This window comes from Carcharhinus amblyrhynchos, unplaced genomic scaffold (genome assembly GCF_965287045.1).
Source record: "Carcharhinus amblyrhynchos unplaced genomic scaffold, sCarAmb.v2.hapA scaffold_39, whole genome shotgun sequence".
Lineage (NCBI taxonomy): Eukaryota > Metazoa > Chordata > Chondrichthyes > Carcharhiniformes > Carcharhinidae > Carcharhinus > Carcharhinus amblyrhynchos.
In genome coordinates, this window is record NW_027649780.1 from 28,752 (window position 1) to 44,515 (window position 15,764).

The 15,764-nt window shown below is 48.8% G+C and overlaps 1 protein-coding gene and 1 pseudogene across 1 annotated transcript in view; one reads left to right on the plus strand and one right to left on the minus strand.

Annotated features, from left to right (window-relative positions):
- Positions 1–947: 947 nt before the first annotated feature.
- Positions 948–15,764, plus strand: part of LOC145363605 (tubulin polymerization-promoting protein family member 3-like) — a 33,932-nt gene continuing 19,115 nt past the window's right edge. The window contains exon 1 of the mRNA XM_080218787.1: positions 948–1,039. The gene's annotated coding sequence lies outside the window, so the exon portion shown is untranslated. The remainder of the gene's footprint in view (positions 1,040–15,764) is intronic.
- LOC145363501 (uncharacterized) lies at positions 3,077–15,039 on the minus strand (annotated as a pseudogene).

Genomic DNA, 15,764 nt, shown 5'->3' on the forward strand with positions numbered 1-15,764 from the left:
AAGGCGAATGGGATGCTGGCCTTTATCGCGAGGGGGATTGAATATAAAAGTAGGGAGGTCTTGCTGCGACTGCACAGGGCACTGGTGAGGCCGCAGCTGGAGTACTGTGTGCAGTTTTGGGCGCCGCACTTGCGCAAGGATATTTTGGCCTTGGAGGGAGCGCAGAGGAGGTTCACTAGGCTGATACCGGAGATGAGGGGGTTGAGCTATGAGGAGAGGCTGAATAAACTAGGCTTGTACTCGTTAGAGTTTAGAAGAATGAGGGGAGATCTCATTGAGACGTATAAGATGATGAATGGGATGGATAGGATAGAGGTGGAGAGACTCTTCCCGCTCAGAAAGGACAGTAGGACTAGGGGGCACAGCCTCAAGATAAAGGGGGGGCGCGGTTTAGAACGGAGTTGAGGAGGAACTTCTTCACTCAAAGGGTGGTGAATCTCTGGAATTCTCTGCCCGTTGAAGTGGTGGAGGCTGCCTCGCTAAATATTTTTAAGTCGCGGGTAGATAGGTTTCTGATCGACAGGGGAATTAAGGGTTATGGGGAGAGGGCGGGAAAGTGGAACTGAGCCACGACAGATCAGCCATGATCTTATTGAATGGCGGGGCAGGCTCGAGGGGGCTAGATGGCCTACTCCTGCTCCTATTTCTGATGCTCTTGTCACGGTTGATCTCTCCCTGCTCGCTAATCCACCTGTTCCCTGCGCCCCGTGTATAAATCAGCAGTATATCTACCTCCCTCCTGAAGCCATTCATTGATTGGATAATGCAGCCAGGCTGAGACAGCTCCTGCCTCTACACACTAAAAGCTGTGTCACCCGCAGAGAGGCTGGGGGGGCCCCTCCCTCGGTGTCCCTCCCAACCAGCTGCTCACAGCTCACTCTGAGCTCAGTGCTTGACAGTATCAGCCCCGTCCCCTCCACAAATCAACAAGCGTGCTCACACGCTGCCAAAGTCACACAGTACCGCTTCCCCAAACTGCCTATTCCCAGGGAGACCCTGTGACTGAGAGGATCGGGATTGACCAGGGCTGTGCGGTCAGGTAGGTGATGTGGAGGCAGCCCCCCCCACCCACCCACACACACACACACACACACACACACTGCCTCCCTCCACGTTTCATTCATTCTCCTGCCTCCCTCTGTAAGTAAGTCTCATTCTGTCTCTACCTCTGAGTCTGTGTGTATCTATCTCTCTCTTTCTCTCGTGTCCCTCTCTGTCTCTCCATATTTGTGTGTGTGTGTGTACATCTCTCTCTCCCTCTCTGTGTGACTTTCTCTCTCTCTGTTTCTCTCTCTCTTTTTCTCTTTTTCCTGTCTGTCTCTCTTCTCTGTTTCTCTCTTTCTCTGTCCCTCTCTTTCTCTCTGTCTCTCTCTCTCTCCCTCTGTCTGTCCGTCTGTCTGTCTCTCTCTCCCTCTGTCTGTCTCTCTCTCTCTCTCTTCCTCTATCTCTGTCTCTCTCTCTCTCCCTCTGTCTCTCTCTCTCTCTCTCCCTCTATCTCTGTCTCTCTTTCCCTCTGTCTGTCTGTCTCTCTCTCCCTCTCTCTCTCTCTGTTTCTCTGTCTCCTTTTCCTCTGTCTGTCTGTCTCTCTCTCCCTCTCTCTCTGTTGCTCTGTCTCCTTTTCCTCTGTCTGTCTCTCTCTCTCTCCCTCTGTCTGTCTGTCTCTCTCTCCCTCTCTCTGTTTCTCTGTCTCCTTTTCCTCTGTCTGTCTGTCTCTCTCTCCCTCTGTTTCTCTGTCTCCTTTTCCTCTGTCTGTCTGTCTCTCTCTCCCTCTGTCTGTCTGTCTCTCTCTCCCTCTGTCTGTCTGTCTCTTTCTCCCTCTCTCTCTGTTTCTCTATCTCCTTTTCCTCTGTCTCTCTTTCTCCATTTCTCTCTTTCTCTGTCCCTCTCTCTCTCTCTCCCTCTGCCTGTCTGTTTCTCTCTCCGTGTCTCTCTCTGTTTCTTACACTGTTTTTCTCTCTGTCCCTCTATATCTTTCTCTCTCTCTCTCCCTGTCTCTTCTTCTCTGTCTGTGTGTCTCTTTCTATCTCTGTCCATCTCTCTCTCCCGTTCTCTTTCTCTGTCTCTCTATACCCCATTCTTGTCTCTGCCTCATGCTGTTTCTTGGCCTGTATCATTATGTGTATGTATTTCTCTATCTCTCAATCATTAATCTCTCCTTGTTTTTCTTATTCACCTTTGCCCTTTTACTGCCAACCTCTGCTAGTCACTTAGTGCCTCCAACTCTCTCATTCTGAGTCTGGCTGTGTCTGTGTGATCCAAGTATATTATATAGGTGTGTGTGTGCGTGTGTATGTTTTATCCACATTTGTGTATTATGCATGTGTATGTCATGTACTATGCACATACATATGCTATACATGCGTGTGTTATGAGTGTGTTTTAGGCATGTGTATTATGCATGTGTGTTATGTACACACAACATAGAAATATAGAATCCTACAGTGCAAAAGGGGGCAATATCTCATGCATATTTGGGTGTTTTGCACATGTGTTACCTGTGTGTATTATAGAACATAGAACATTACAGCACATTAATGTTGCGCAGACCTGTGAAACCAATCTAAAGCCCATCTAACCTACACTATTCCAATATCATCCATATGTTTATCCCATTTTTATGGCCTTGATGTTGGAATTATGCACGTGTATGTTATGAATATGTTACGCATAACGTAACATCTGCATGCATACGTATCTATTACGTATATTTGTGTTATGCACATGTGTATTATGCATGGTTACGTGTGCAATGCATGAGTGTGTGTTATGCACATCTGTGTGTGTTACAGATGTATTTAATATTTATGCATGTGTGTGTTACGCATGTATTTGTTATGCACATGTTTATTGTTCATTTTTGTGTTTATCTATATGTCTGTATTATGCACATGTGGGTGAATGGTGCACAGATGTATGTTATATGTTATGCACATTTATGTTGTGCACTTGTATTTGTTGCGCATGTAATGAAAATGTGTTATGCATGTATGTAGCTCATGCACATTTGTGTCTCGTGTACTATGAATGTGTGTAATGCATGTGTGGGTTATGCATTTTTTTTTGTATTTGTGGGTGCTTATCCATGAATGTCCATGTTATGCATGTGTATTTTATGAATCTGTTGCACACGTGTGTTGTACATCTAAGAATGTGTTATGCAAATGTGTTGTGCACACATGTGTTTCATGCACATTTGTGTCTCATGCAAATCTGTGTCTCAGGCATGTGTTGTCCACGTGTGTATTATGCATGTGAGTGTGCTATGTATTTGAGAATTTTATGCATGTGTGTGCATTATGCATATAGGCACTTATGCGAGTGTATTACACATGAGTGTAGTATGAACATGAGAGTTATGCAATGCAATGTGTATTATGCATGTGTGTGTGTGATGCACATTTGTGTGTTCTATGTGCATCGTGTGTGTTACAAATGTGCATGATGTATGTACCATGCACATTCATATGTGTTAATCACACATGTGCATTATGCATGCATTTGTCTTATGTTTGTACATTATGAATGCATGTGTGTATTATGTACGTGTGTTATGTACCATTATATGTGTTGTGCATTTGCATGTGTGTTGGTTATGCATATTTGCCTGTTTATGCAAATGTGTTGTGCATGTCTTTGTGTGTCATTCACATTTGTGTGTTATGAATCTGTGGAATGCACATTTGAGTTTGTTACGCACGTGTATGTGTGTTATGCATGTGTGTCATGCATCTGTATGTTATGACTATGGTATTCATGTGTATTATGCACACGTGTCTCATATTTGTATGTCATGCATGTGTTATCCATCTGCATGTGATGCATGTGTATGGTATGAATGTATGTAATGCATGTGAGTGCGTTGTGTATGTAAGTGTGTGATGCATGTGTGTGCATTATATATGTGTGTGTTATACCTTTGTGCATTTTGTATGTCTCGTGCACGTTTATGTCTCGTGCACGTATGTTAAGCATGTGTGATAAGCATGTATGTGTGTTGTGTTATTCATGTTTGTGTGTGCAGTAGCCACATGTGTTATGCCTATGTGTATGTTATGAATGTGTGTTGTGCATGCATGTGCATTGTGCACACACATGTCTCATACACGTTTCTTTGTTAAGCACATGTGTGTTATTCTAATTCTCTTCCCGCGCCTAGTGTGGGCGCTAAAGCAGACTTTTGTCTGTTTACAGACAATGTTCCTGGGATAGGGTGCTAGTCTGTCACCAGGAGATTTGTATCTTGATGGGGGGGGGGGGCGCAGTGGTTACTCTGCATCAAGCATGTCTGACCTGGAGTCTCCCCCCCTGCCCCACTCTTACCGCCAGCCGCTGGCAGGTACTGGGAGGATTTTGCAGATTGATGCTCCACCTGGTTTGGCCGCACCTTCCTTGGCCATCGGGCCCTGGGGTTGGACTCAGACCCGGAGCCGGCGGCTCAGAGACAGGAATGTGACCCACTGCACCACAGCCACAACCCGTCTGATATGAATGTTTGTTGTGTGTGTCCCTGCCTGTGACGCACGTTTGTGTGTTCTGCAACGTGCGTGCTGTGAATATATGTCATGCACTTGTGTTAGGCAAGCGTGTATGTGTGTGTGTGTTATGTCTTACAGAGACGTATAAGATGATGAATGGGATGGATAGGATAGAGGTGGAGAGACTCTTCCCGCTCAGAAAGGACAGTAGGACTAGGGGGCACAGCCTCAAGATAAAGGGAGGGCGGTTTAGAACGGAGTTGAGGAGGAACTTCTTCACTCAAAGGGTGGTGAATCTCTGGAATTCTCTGCCCGTTGAAGTGGTGGAGGCTGCCTCGCTAAATATTTTTAAGACGCGGGTTGATGGGTTTTTGATAAGAGAGGGGATTAAGGGTTATGGGGAGAGGGTGGGAAAGTGGAACTGAGCCACGACAGATCAGCCATGATCTTATTGAATGGCGGGGCAGGCTCGAAGGGCCGGATGGCCTACTCCTGCTCCCATTTCTTACGTTCTTCTGCATGTTTGTGTGTCGTGCAAGCCCGTGCGCGTGGTGCACATGCATGTTATAAACGTGTGTTAAGCATGTGCGTGTTGTGCACATGCGCGTGTGCGTGTTTTTGTCTGTGCGTGCGTCGCACGCTTGTCTCGCAATGATTAACCTCCCTTGCCTCTCTCTACTTGTGTGGGTCTGTGCGCGTGCGAGAGCGCGTGCGAGAGGGAAAGACAGACTCACTTGCGTGTTTAACCTTCCTTCGCTATCCCTCTTCCACCTCCGGTCTATCTACTCCACCTCAGCCCACAGCTAAAGCCAGCTCAATCCTCCCACACTTCTCTCCCCTATCCCCATCTGTCATAATCTGGCACTCCCCCCAAAACCACCACCAACCCCCCCTCCCCTCTGATCACACCACCTCCAGACTGCCCGCTGTCCCACCATCTGGTCACCAGTCCGTCAATCCTTCCCACTCGCTCCACAGTTAACCCTTATTCCGAATGTAATGATAACGCTCAGAGGCCCCCCCCATGGAAGTACTAACGGTGGGATTAACAAGATACCCACCCCACCCCCCTCTCCCCCGCCAGGGACCAGCAGGGGATGATGTGGGAGATGCCGGCATTGGATTGGGGTAAACACAGTAAAAAGTCCGACAACACCAGGTTTAAGTCCGACCGATTTATTTGATAGTAAACTCACTAGCTTTTGGGGTTGGTCCCTTCGTCAGGTGAATGGGGAGTTCTGGCCTCAGACAGAGCATATAAAGCACAGACAGTTTACAGATTAGAATGCGAATCTTTACACCTAACCTGCTATTCAAGTCCTAAAGTGGCCGACAATGTGAGTGGAAGGAGCATTAAGCACAGGTTAGAGAGATGTGTAACGTCTCCAGACAGTACAGTAAGTGAGGTTTTGCAAACCCAGGCAAGTCTGTAACCCCCGTGACTTGCCTGGGTTTGCAAAACCTCACTCACTGTGCTGTCTGGAGACAATACACATCTCTTTAACCTGTGATCAGTGCTCCTTCCACACACATTGTCGGCCACTTTAGGACTTGAACAGCAGGTTAGGTGTAAAGATTTGCATTCTAATCAGTAATCTCTAAACTGTCTGTGCTTTACATGCTCTGTCTGAGGCCAGAACTCTCTATTCACCTGACGAAGAGAGAAACCTCAAAAGCTATTGAGTTTACTATCAAATAAATCGACTGGACTTAAACCTGGTGTTGTCAGACTTCTTACTGTGACCAGCTGGGACATGGGTTGAGCTCACTTGTGTCTCTCAGTCCCCTCTCTCTCTCTCTCAGGGAGATATCTGTACACTGACTGGTGTCTCTCAGTCCCCCTGTCTCTCTCAGGGAGATATCTGTACATTGACTGGTGTCTCTCAGTCCCCTCTCTCTCTCTCAGGGAGATATCTGTACACTGACTGGTGTCTCTCAGTCCCCTCTCTCTCTCAGGGAGATATCTGTACACTGACTGGTGTCTCTCAGTCCCCCTCTCTCTCTCAGGGAGATATCTGTACACTGACTGGTGTCTCTCAGTCCCCTCTCTCTCTCAGGGAGATATCTGTACACTGACTGGCGTCTCTCAGTCCCCTCTCTCTCAGGGAGATATCTGTGCACTGACTGGCGTCTCTCAGTCCCCTCTCTCTCTCAGGGAGATATCTGTACACTGACTGGTGTCTCTCAGTCCTCTCTCTCTCAGGGAGATATCTGTACACTGACTGGTGTCTCTCAGTCCTCTCTCTCTCAGGGAGATATCTGTACACTGACTGGTGTCTCTCAGTCCTCTCTCTCTCAGGGAGATATCTGTACACTGACTGGTGTCTCTCAGTCCTCTCTCTCTCAGGGAGATATCTGTACACTGACTGGCGTCTCTGGTTATCTCATTCTCTCTCCTATACAATATTTTGTCCGTTGCCTCTGTTCTGACTTGATCGATCTGTCTTTGTGTGATTATTCTCAACTTGTCTCTCAGTCTGTCGCGCTCTCCCTCTCTCTCTCCCTCCACCCTATGGAGCGTTCCGCACTCCATTTGAGCTTGTTGTTTGTTTGCCGCGATGTGTTGTTTTGCCCTGCGCAGTGTGACTCTGAGTGTGGAGCTGGAGGAATTGCTGGAGGACTGGGACAGCAGTGTTGAGAGTCTATTATCAATCCGTACAATTACGCAGGCATATCCTTCAAGGGGATGCTGACTGCATACAGGAACAAGCCTCTCATTCATCAGCTGGGTTGAAGTAAATTACTTCAGTTCAGCTGGGAAGTTGGTTGAGTCGCAGACTCTTAGAATCTCTACAGTGCAGAAGGAGGCCACTGGGTCTGTACTGACTCTCCAACAGAGCATCCTGCCCAGGCCCTATCCTGGTAACCATTTCTATTTGGCCTGCTAATCCCCCATCTACACATCTTTGGACACTAAGGGACAATTTAGCATGGCCAATCCACCTAACCTGCACATCTTTGGACACTAAGGGGAAATTTAGCATGGCCAATCCACCTAATCTACACATCTTTGGACACTAAGGGACAATTTAGCATGGCCAATCCACCTAACCTACACATCTTTGGACACTAAGGGACAATTTAGCACGGCCAATCCACCTAACCTGCACATCTTTGGACACTAAGGGACAATTTAGCATGGCCAATCCACCTAACCTGCACATCTTTGGACACTAAGGGGCAATTTAGCATGGCCAATCCACCTAACCTGCACATCTTTGGACACTAAGGGACAATTTAGCATGGCCAATCCACCTAACCTGCACATCTTTGGACGCTAAGGGACAATTTAGCACGGCCAATCCACCTAACCTGCACATCTTTGGACATTAAGGGGAAATTTAGCATGGCCAATCCACCTAACCTGCACATCTTTGGACATTAAGGGGAAATTTAGCATGGCCAATCCACCTAACCTGCACATCTTTGGACACTAAGGGACAATTTAGCACGGCCAATCCACCTAACCTGCACATCTTTGGACATTAAGGGAATATTTAGCATGGCCAATCCACCTAACCCACACAGACACAGGGAGAACGTGCAAACTCCACACAGACATGACCCAAGCTGGGAATTGAACCCAGGTCCCTGGTATGGTGAGACAGCAGTGTTAACCACCGTGCCACGCCGGGATTAGGGAATTAGAGATGTGAAATCAATGCTGGGCCCAGCCAGCAAGGCCCAAACATCCGAAGAATGAATTTTTTAAAAAAAAAGTATTGTGCCATGGAGCACTGTGTACGGATTATGGACTCCACGTTTCAAAATGGATGGACTTGTATCGGGGGCGACATAGAGTCATTGAAACATAGAAGATAGGAGCTGGAGGAAGCCATTTGGCCCTTTTGAGTCTGCTGCACCATTCATCACAAGTTTGGCTGATTGCCTAATCCTGCTTTCTCATACATTCAATGTTTTGGCATCAACTGCTTCCTGTGGGAATGAATTCCACAGGCTCACCACTCCTTGGGTGAAGAAATGTCTTCTCATCTCCGTCCTAAATGGTCTATCCCGAATCCTCAGACCCTGGTTCTGGACTCCCCCCGCCATCGGGAATATCCCTCCCTGCATCTACCCCGTCTAGACCTGTTGGAATTTTATAAGTCTCTATGAGATACCCCTCCTCATTCATCTGAACTCCAGTGAAAACAATCCTAACCTGGTCAATCTCTCCTCACACATCAGTCCCACCATCCCCGGAATCAGCCTGGTAAACCCTCGCTGCGCTCCCTCGAGATCAAGAACATTCTTCCTCAGAAAAGGAAACCAAAACCGCGCACAATACTCTAGGTGTGGCCTCCCCAAGGCCCCTGTATAATTGTAACAACACATCCCTGCTCCTGTACTCCAAACCTCTCGCAATGAAGACCAACATGGCCATTAGCCTTCTTTACCGCCTGCTGCACCTGCACACTTCAGTGACTGGTGCACAAGGACACCCAGATCCCTCTGCACACTCCCCTCTCCCAATTCACAGCCAATCAGGCAGTAATCTGCCTTCTTGTTTCTGCTTCCAAAGTGAATAACCTCAAACTTATCCAAATTATACTGCATCTGCCATTGACTAGCCCACTCACCCAGCCTGTCCACATCATTCTGATGGAGCTCTGCTTCCTCGTCACAGTTCACCCTCCCACCCAACTTGGAATCATCTGCTAACTTTGAGATGTTACATTTTGTTCCCTCATCCAAATCATGAATATATATTGTGAATAGCTGGGGTCCCAGCCCCGATCCCTGTGACACCCCACTAGTTACTGCCTGCCAATTTGAAAAACACCCATTAATTCCTACTCTTTGTTTCCTCCCTACCAACCAGTTTTCTATCCATCTCCATACACTTCCTGCAATCCCATGCACTTTAATCTTGCACAATAATCTGTTGTGCGGGACTTTGTCAAACGCTTTCCGAAAGTCCAAATACACCACATCGACTGGTTCCCCCTTGTCAACTCTACTAGCTATAATTTCAAAGAATTCCAACAGGTTTGTCAAGCCTGATTTCCCCTTCATAAATCCACGCTGACTCTGTCTAATCCTGCCACTGTTTTCTAAATGCTCTGCTATAAAGTCCTCGATAATGGATTTGAGATTTTCCCCACCACTGATGTCAAACTCACTGGCCTATAATTCCCTGTTTCCTCTCTAACTCCCTTTTTGAATATTGGAGTGACATTAGAGTCATAGAGGTTTACAGCATGGAAACAGGCCCTTCGGCCCAACTTATCCATGCTGCCCAGTTTTTACCACTAAGCTAATCCCAATTGCCCGCATTTGACCCATATCCCTCTACACCCATCTTACCCATGCAACTATCTAAATGCTTTTGAAAAGACAAAATTGTACCCGCCTCTACTACTACCTCTGGCAGCTCGTTCCAGACACTCATCACCCTCTGTGTGAAATAATTACTCCTCTGGACCCTTTTGTATCTCTCCCCTCTCACATTAAACCTATGCCCTCTAGTTTTAGGTTCCCCTACCTTTGGGAAAAGATATTGACTATCTAGCTGATCTGTGCCCCTCATTATTTTATAGCCCTCTATAAGATCACCCCTCAGCCTCCTACGCTCCAGAGGGAAAAAGTCCCAGTCTATCCAGCCTCTCCTTATAACTCAATCCATCAAGTCCCGGTAACATCCTGGTAAATCTCTTCTGCACTCTTTCTAGTTTAATAACATCCTTTCTATAATAGGGTGACCAGAAATGCACACAGTATTCCGAGTGTGGCCTTACCAATGTCTTGTACAACTTCAACAAGACGTCCCAACTCCTGTATTCAATGTTCTGACCATTGAAACCAAGATTCGCAGGATGGGACTGTGTCCCGTGGTGAGGGGCTGAGGAATGTGGGGCCTGTACTCACTTCTGGAGAGTAGAAGATCACCTTGTGGAGATGGACGGGATTCTGAAGGGGGCTCGACAGGGTAGAGGCTGGGAGATTGTCTCTGCTGATCGGGGGTTAGCTGAAACACGGGGTGGGGTGGGGTGAGGAGGGGCCCAGCCTCAGGGTGAAGGGGCGGCCATCTTGGGACTGAGCTGAGGACAAACTTCCTCACTCGGAGAAACGAGAATCTTTGGAATTCCTGACTCCAGAGGGCTGTGGATGCTCCATTGACCGAACACTTTTGATGCATTTTGGAGAATGAAATTTAGGCGTGAATTATGTTGTAAATGGCAGAACCCTTAGAAACATGAATATACAGAGGAAGCTGGGGTTGCAGGTCCACAGTTCCTTAAAAGTGGCAACACAGGTAATGGCCTAGTGGTATTATCGTCAGACTATTAATCCAGAAACTCAGCTAATGTTCTGGGGACCCGGGTTCGAATCCCACCACAGCAGATGGTGGAATTTGAATTCAATAAAAAAAATCTGGAATTAAGAATCTACTGATGACGGTGAAACCATCGTTGGAAAAACCCATCTGTTTCATTTTAGGGAAGGAAATCTGCCGTCCTTACCCGGTCTGGCCTACATGTGACTCCAGAACCATAGCAATGACTCTCAACTGCCATTGGACAACTAGGGACGGGCAATAAATACTGAGCCCAGCCAGTGACGCCCATGAATGAATAAAACAAAAGATGGCCAAGGTGATTGAGAAGGCATATGGCATGCTTGCCTTCACCGGTGGGACATCGAGTACATGAGTTGAGAAATCATGTTGTAGCTATACAAAACTTTGGTTAGGCCACATTTGGAGACCCCACTTGGAGTACTGTGCTCAGTTCTGGTCGCCTCGCTACAGGAAGGATGTGGAAGCTATTGAGAGGGTGCAGAGGAGATTTACAAGGATGTTGCCTGGATTGGGAGGCATGCCTTATGAGGATAGGTTGAGGGAGCTCGGTCTCTTCTCCCTGGAGAGATGAAGGATGAGAGTTGACCTGATAGAGGTTTATAAGATGTTGAGCGGTATAGATAGGGTGGATTCTCAGAGGCTATTTCCCAGGGCTGAAATGGTCGCTACGAGAGGACACAGGTTTAAGGTGCTGGGGAGTAGGTACAGAGGAGATGTCAGGGGTAAGTTTTTCACTCAGAGGGTGGTGAGTGAGTGGAATCGGCTGCCGTCGGTGGTGGTGGAGGCGAACTCGCTGGGGTCTTTTAAGAGGCTTCTGGATGAGTATATGGGATTTAATGGGATCGAGGGTTATAGATAGGCCTGGTAGGTAGGGATATGATGGGTGCAACTTGTGGGCCGAAGGGCCTGTTTGTGCTGTAGTGTCTATGTTCTATTTGGAGTATTGTGTGCAGTTCTGGTTGCCACACTACCAGAGAGACGTGAAAGCTTTGGAGAGAGTGCAAAGTATCACGGCTCGGTATGGGCTCCTGCTCTGACCAAAACCACAGGAAACTACAAAAGGCCATGAGTGAATCCCAATCCATCACCTAAGCCAGCCTCCCATCCAATGACACTGTCTACACTTCCCGCTGCCTTGGAAAAGCAGCCAGCATCATCAAGGACCCCCACGCAACTCTCTCTTCCACCTTCTTCCGTCAGGATGAAGATACAAAAGTCTGCGGTCACACACCAACCGATTCCAGAACAGACTCAAGTTCTGCTGCCAGGGGACGGACCTATCTCGCATTAAGTTGGTTTTTCTTTGTACCCTATAGCTGTGACTACGTCCTGCACCTTCTCCTTTCCATCTCTATGAATGGTATGCTTTGTTTGTATTGCGGGCGAGAAACAATACTTTTCACTGTATATTATACATGCGACAATAAGACGTCAAATCAAGAAAGAAGGTTCACTAGGATGTTGCCTGGTCTCGAGGGTGTTGACTATGAAGGGAGGTTGAATAAACCAGGATTGTTTTTGATGGAAAGACGGAGGCTGAGGGGGGAGACCTGATAGAGGTCTACCAAATTTCCAGAGGCAGGGACTGGGTGGGATAGGCAGAGGCTTTTTCCCAGGGTGGAAGTGTCAATTACAATGTGGGCACAGGTGGGTGGGCACAGGTTCAAGGTGAGAGGGGGAAAGTTTAAGGTGGGGGGGGAGGTTTTTCACACAGAGTGTGGTGGGTGCCTGGAGCACACTGCCAGAGGAGGTGGAGGAAGGCGGCACATGAGCAACTGTTAAGAGGCATCTGGATGGGTACATGGATAGGGAGGGGATAGAGGGAGATGGACCCAGTAAGGGCAAAAGGTTTTGCTTCAGTTAGGTTAGGGCACCCTGATCGGCACAGGCTTGGAGGGCCGAAGGGCCTGTTCCTGTGCTCTACTTTTCTTTGTTCTTTGTTCAAAGACAGACAGACTTTTGGTCTCTGTCTCTCTTGGAGGGATGGAGTGGGGGGGGAGAGGAAGGGATACGGGGAGTGGGTGGGAGAGTTGGCTTGAAGTCCCACGTTTGGCCCCAACGTTATGAAATGGCGGGGCCGGGATCGATGGGCTGAACGGCCCCTTCCTGCTCCCATCTCTGGTGTTCTTGCCATATCCAGTAGTTACCAGGGTGACTCATCACAGTGCTGCTTGTGGGATCTTGCTGTGCATCAAAGGGAAGCTCCAGAGGACACTTGGTACCCATTGGCTGTGGCCTTCTCAACGTGGAACGGAGAGATAGAAGAGGGCGGTTCCACCTGGCTGGAAGTCTCAGCCTGGCTCACCAGCATGACTTCCATAGAATCCTACAGAAGGAGGCCATTCAGCCCATTGAGTTTGCACTGATCCCGCCCAGGCCCTATCCCCGTAACCCCACACAATGTACACACAATTACATCAACCTATCTCCATCAACTCCCCTCAATCCACAGGGAGCTTTACTCTGTATCTAACCCCGTGCTGTACCTGTCCTGGGAGTGTTTGATGGGGGGGACAGTGTAGAGGGAGCTTCACTCTGTATCTAACCCCGTGCTGTACCTGTCCTGGGAGTGTTTGATGGGGGGACAGTGTAGAGGGAGCTTTACTCTGTATCTAACCCCGTGCTGTACCTGTCCTGGGAGTGTTTGATGGGGACAGTGTAGAGGGAGCTTTACTCTGTATCTAACCCCGTGCTGTACCTGTCCTGGGAGTGTTTGATGGGGGGGACAGTGTAGAGGGAGCTTCACTCTGTATCTAACCCCGTGCTGTACCTGTCCTGGGAGTGTTTGATGGGGGGACAGTGTAGAGGGAGCTTTACTCTGTATCTAACCCCATGCTGTACCTGTCCTGGGAGTGTTTGATGGGGGGACAGTGTAGAGGGAGCTTTACTCTGTATCTAACCCTGTCCTGGGAGTGTTTGATGGGGGGGATAGTGTTATTGTCCTGTACTTACTTTCATCCTCTCTTGTGCTATCATACCCCTTTCTGCCGACTGTGCTTCTCTCTCTCTTCCTTTTCATTGACACCTCACATTGCTTCTTCCCTGTCTTGTCATTTTTCTCTCTCTGTCATGTTCACTTTGTCTTGACTGCTTTCCCCCTCTTTGTTTCTCTCTCTCTCTTTATCTATCTCTTTCTCTTTCTTTCTTTCCGTCTCTCTCTCCCTCATTCTCTCCCTCTCTCTACTTCCCTCTGTCTCTCTCTCTGTCTCTCTCCCTCTCTCCCTCTACCTCCCTCTGTCTCTCTCTATCTCTCTCTGCCTCTGTCTCTTTCACTCTCGGTCTCTCCCTTGGTCTCTCGGTCTCATAGAACATAGAACATTACAGCGCAGAACAGGCCCTTCGGCCCACGATGTTGCGCGACCAGTTACAAAAACAATGACCCACTAGCCTATACCAATCCCTTTTCGTCCATAAACCTATCCATAGATCTCTTAAACGCCCCCAAACTAGGCGCATTTACAACTGCAGCAGGCAGGGCATTCCAATCCCTCACCACCCTCTGGGTAAAGAACCTACCCCTGACATCCATCCTGTAGCTACCCCCCCTTAATTTAAAGCCATGCCCCCTCGGTCTCTCCCTCTCCTTCTCTCCCTCTTTCTCTCTGTCACTCCCCCTCTTTCCCTGTCAGCCCCTCTCTCTCTCTCTGTCACTACCCTCCTCTCTCTCTCTGTCTGTCTCCCTGTCTCTCTGTCTGTCTTTCTATCTTTCTCTCTATCTCTCTCTCTCACTCTGTCTCTCTGCCTCTGTCTCTCTCCCTCTCTCTCTCTCTTTTACTCACTGTATGTCTCTCTCTCTCTGTCTCTCTCTCTCTCTCTGTCTCTCTCTCTCTCTCTGTCCCTCTCTCTCTCTCTGTCTGTCTCTCTCTCTCTCTCTGTCTCTCTCTCTCTCTGTCCCTCTCTCTCTCTCTGTCTGTCCCTCTCTCTCTCTCTGTCTGTCTCTCTCTCTCTCTCTCTGTCTCTCTCTCTCTGTCTCTCTCTCTCTCTCTCTGTCTGTCCCTCTCTCTCTCTCTGTCTGTCTCTCTCTCTCTCTCTCTCTCTCTCTCTGTCTCTCTCTCTCTCTCTCTGTCTCTCTCTCTCTCTGTCTCTCTCTCTCTCTCTCTGTCTCTCTCTCTCTCTGTCTCTCTCTCTCTCTCTGTCTCTCTCTCTCTCTGTCTCTCTCTCTCTCTCTTCTCTCTCTCTCTCTCTCTCCCCCACCCTCTCTCTGTCTCTCTCTCTCTCTGTCTCTGTCTCTCTCCTCCCCCCCTCTCTCTCTCTCTCTCTCATTCCCAGCCTCCCCGCAGTGAGATAAGGATGAATTTTTATTCTAACCCTGCCCTGCCCTGCCCCACCTCGGGCGAGATGCCTCCAGTTGACTGCTGACAAGCCAGTTTTGCTCTCAGCGTTGCCGCAGCAACAGTGCAAACAGATAACACAACACCAGGCGGCCAACTCCCCGCTGACCACAAGAGAAAGAAATAACCCTTCCTGTTGGTTCAGAGCAGAGACCGTTCAGCCCATCAGCCTTGCCCCCACTATCCCGTAAGATGGCGGCCTACCTGACGCTGGGCCTCAATCCCACTTTCCAGCCTGACTCTCCCCACCAGCTCGCCCGCACCGATAGCCCTCTCCCCCCACCACACTCTCCCCCCACTGCACTCTGCCCCCACTGCACTCTCCCCCCACTGCACTCTCCCCCCACTGCACTCTCCCCCCGACTACACTCTCCCCCACTGCACTCTCCCCCCACTGCACTCTCCCCCCACTGCACTCTCCCCCCCACTACACTCTCCCCCCACTACACTCTCCCCCCACTACACTCTCCCCCCCACTACACTCTCCCCCCACTACACTCTCCCCCCCACTACACTCTCCCCCCCACTGCACTCTCCCCCGACTACACTCTCCCCCCACTACACTCTCCCCCCACTACACTCTCCCCCCCCACCACACTCTCCCCCCCACTACACTCTCCCCCCACTGCACTCTCCCCCCACTGCACTCTCCCCCCA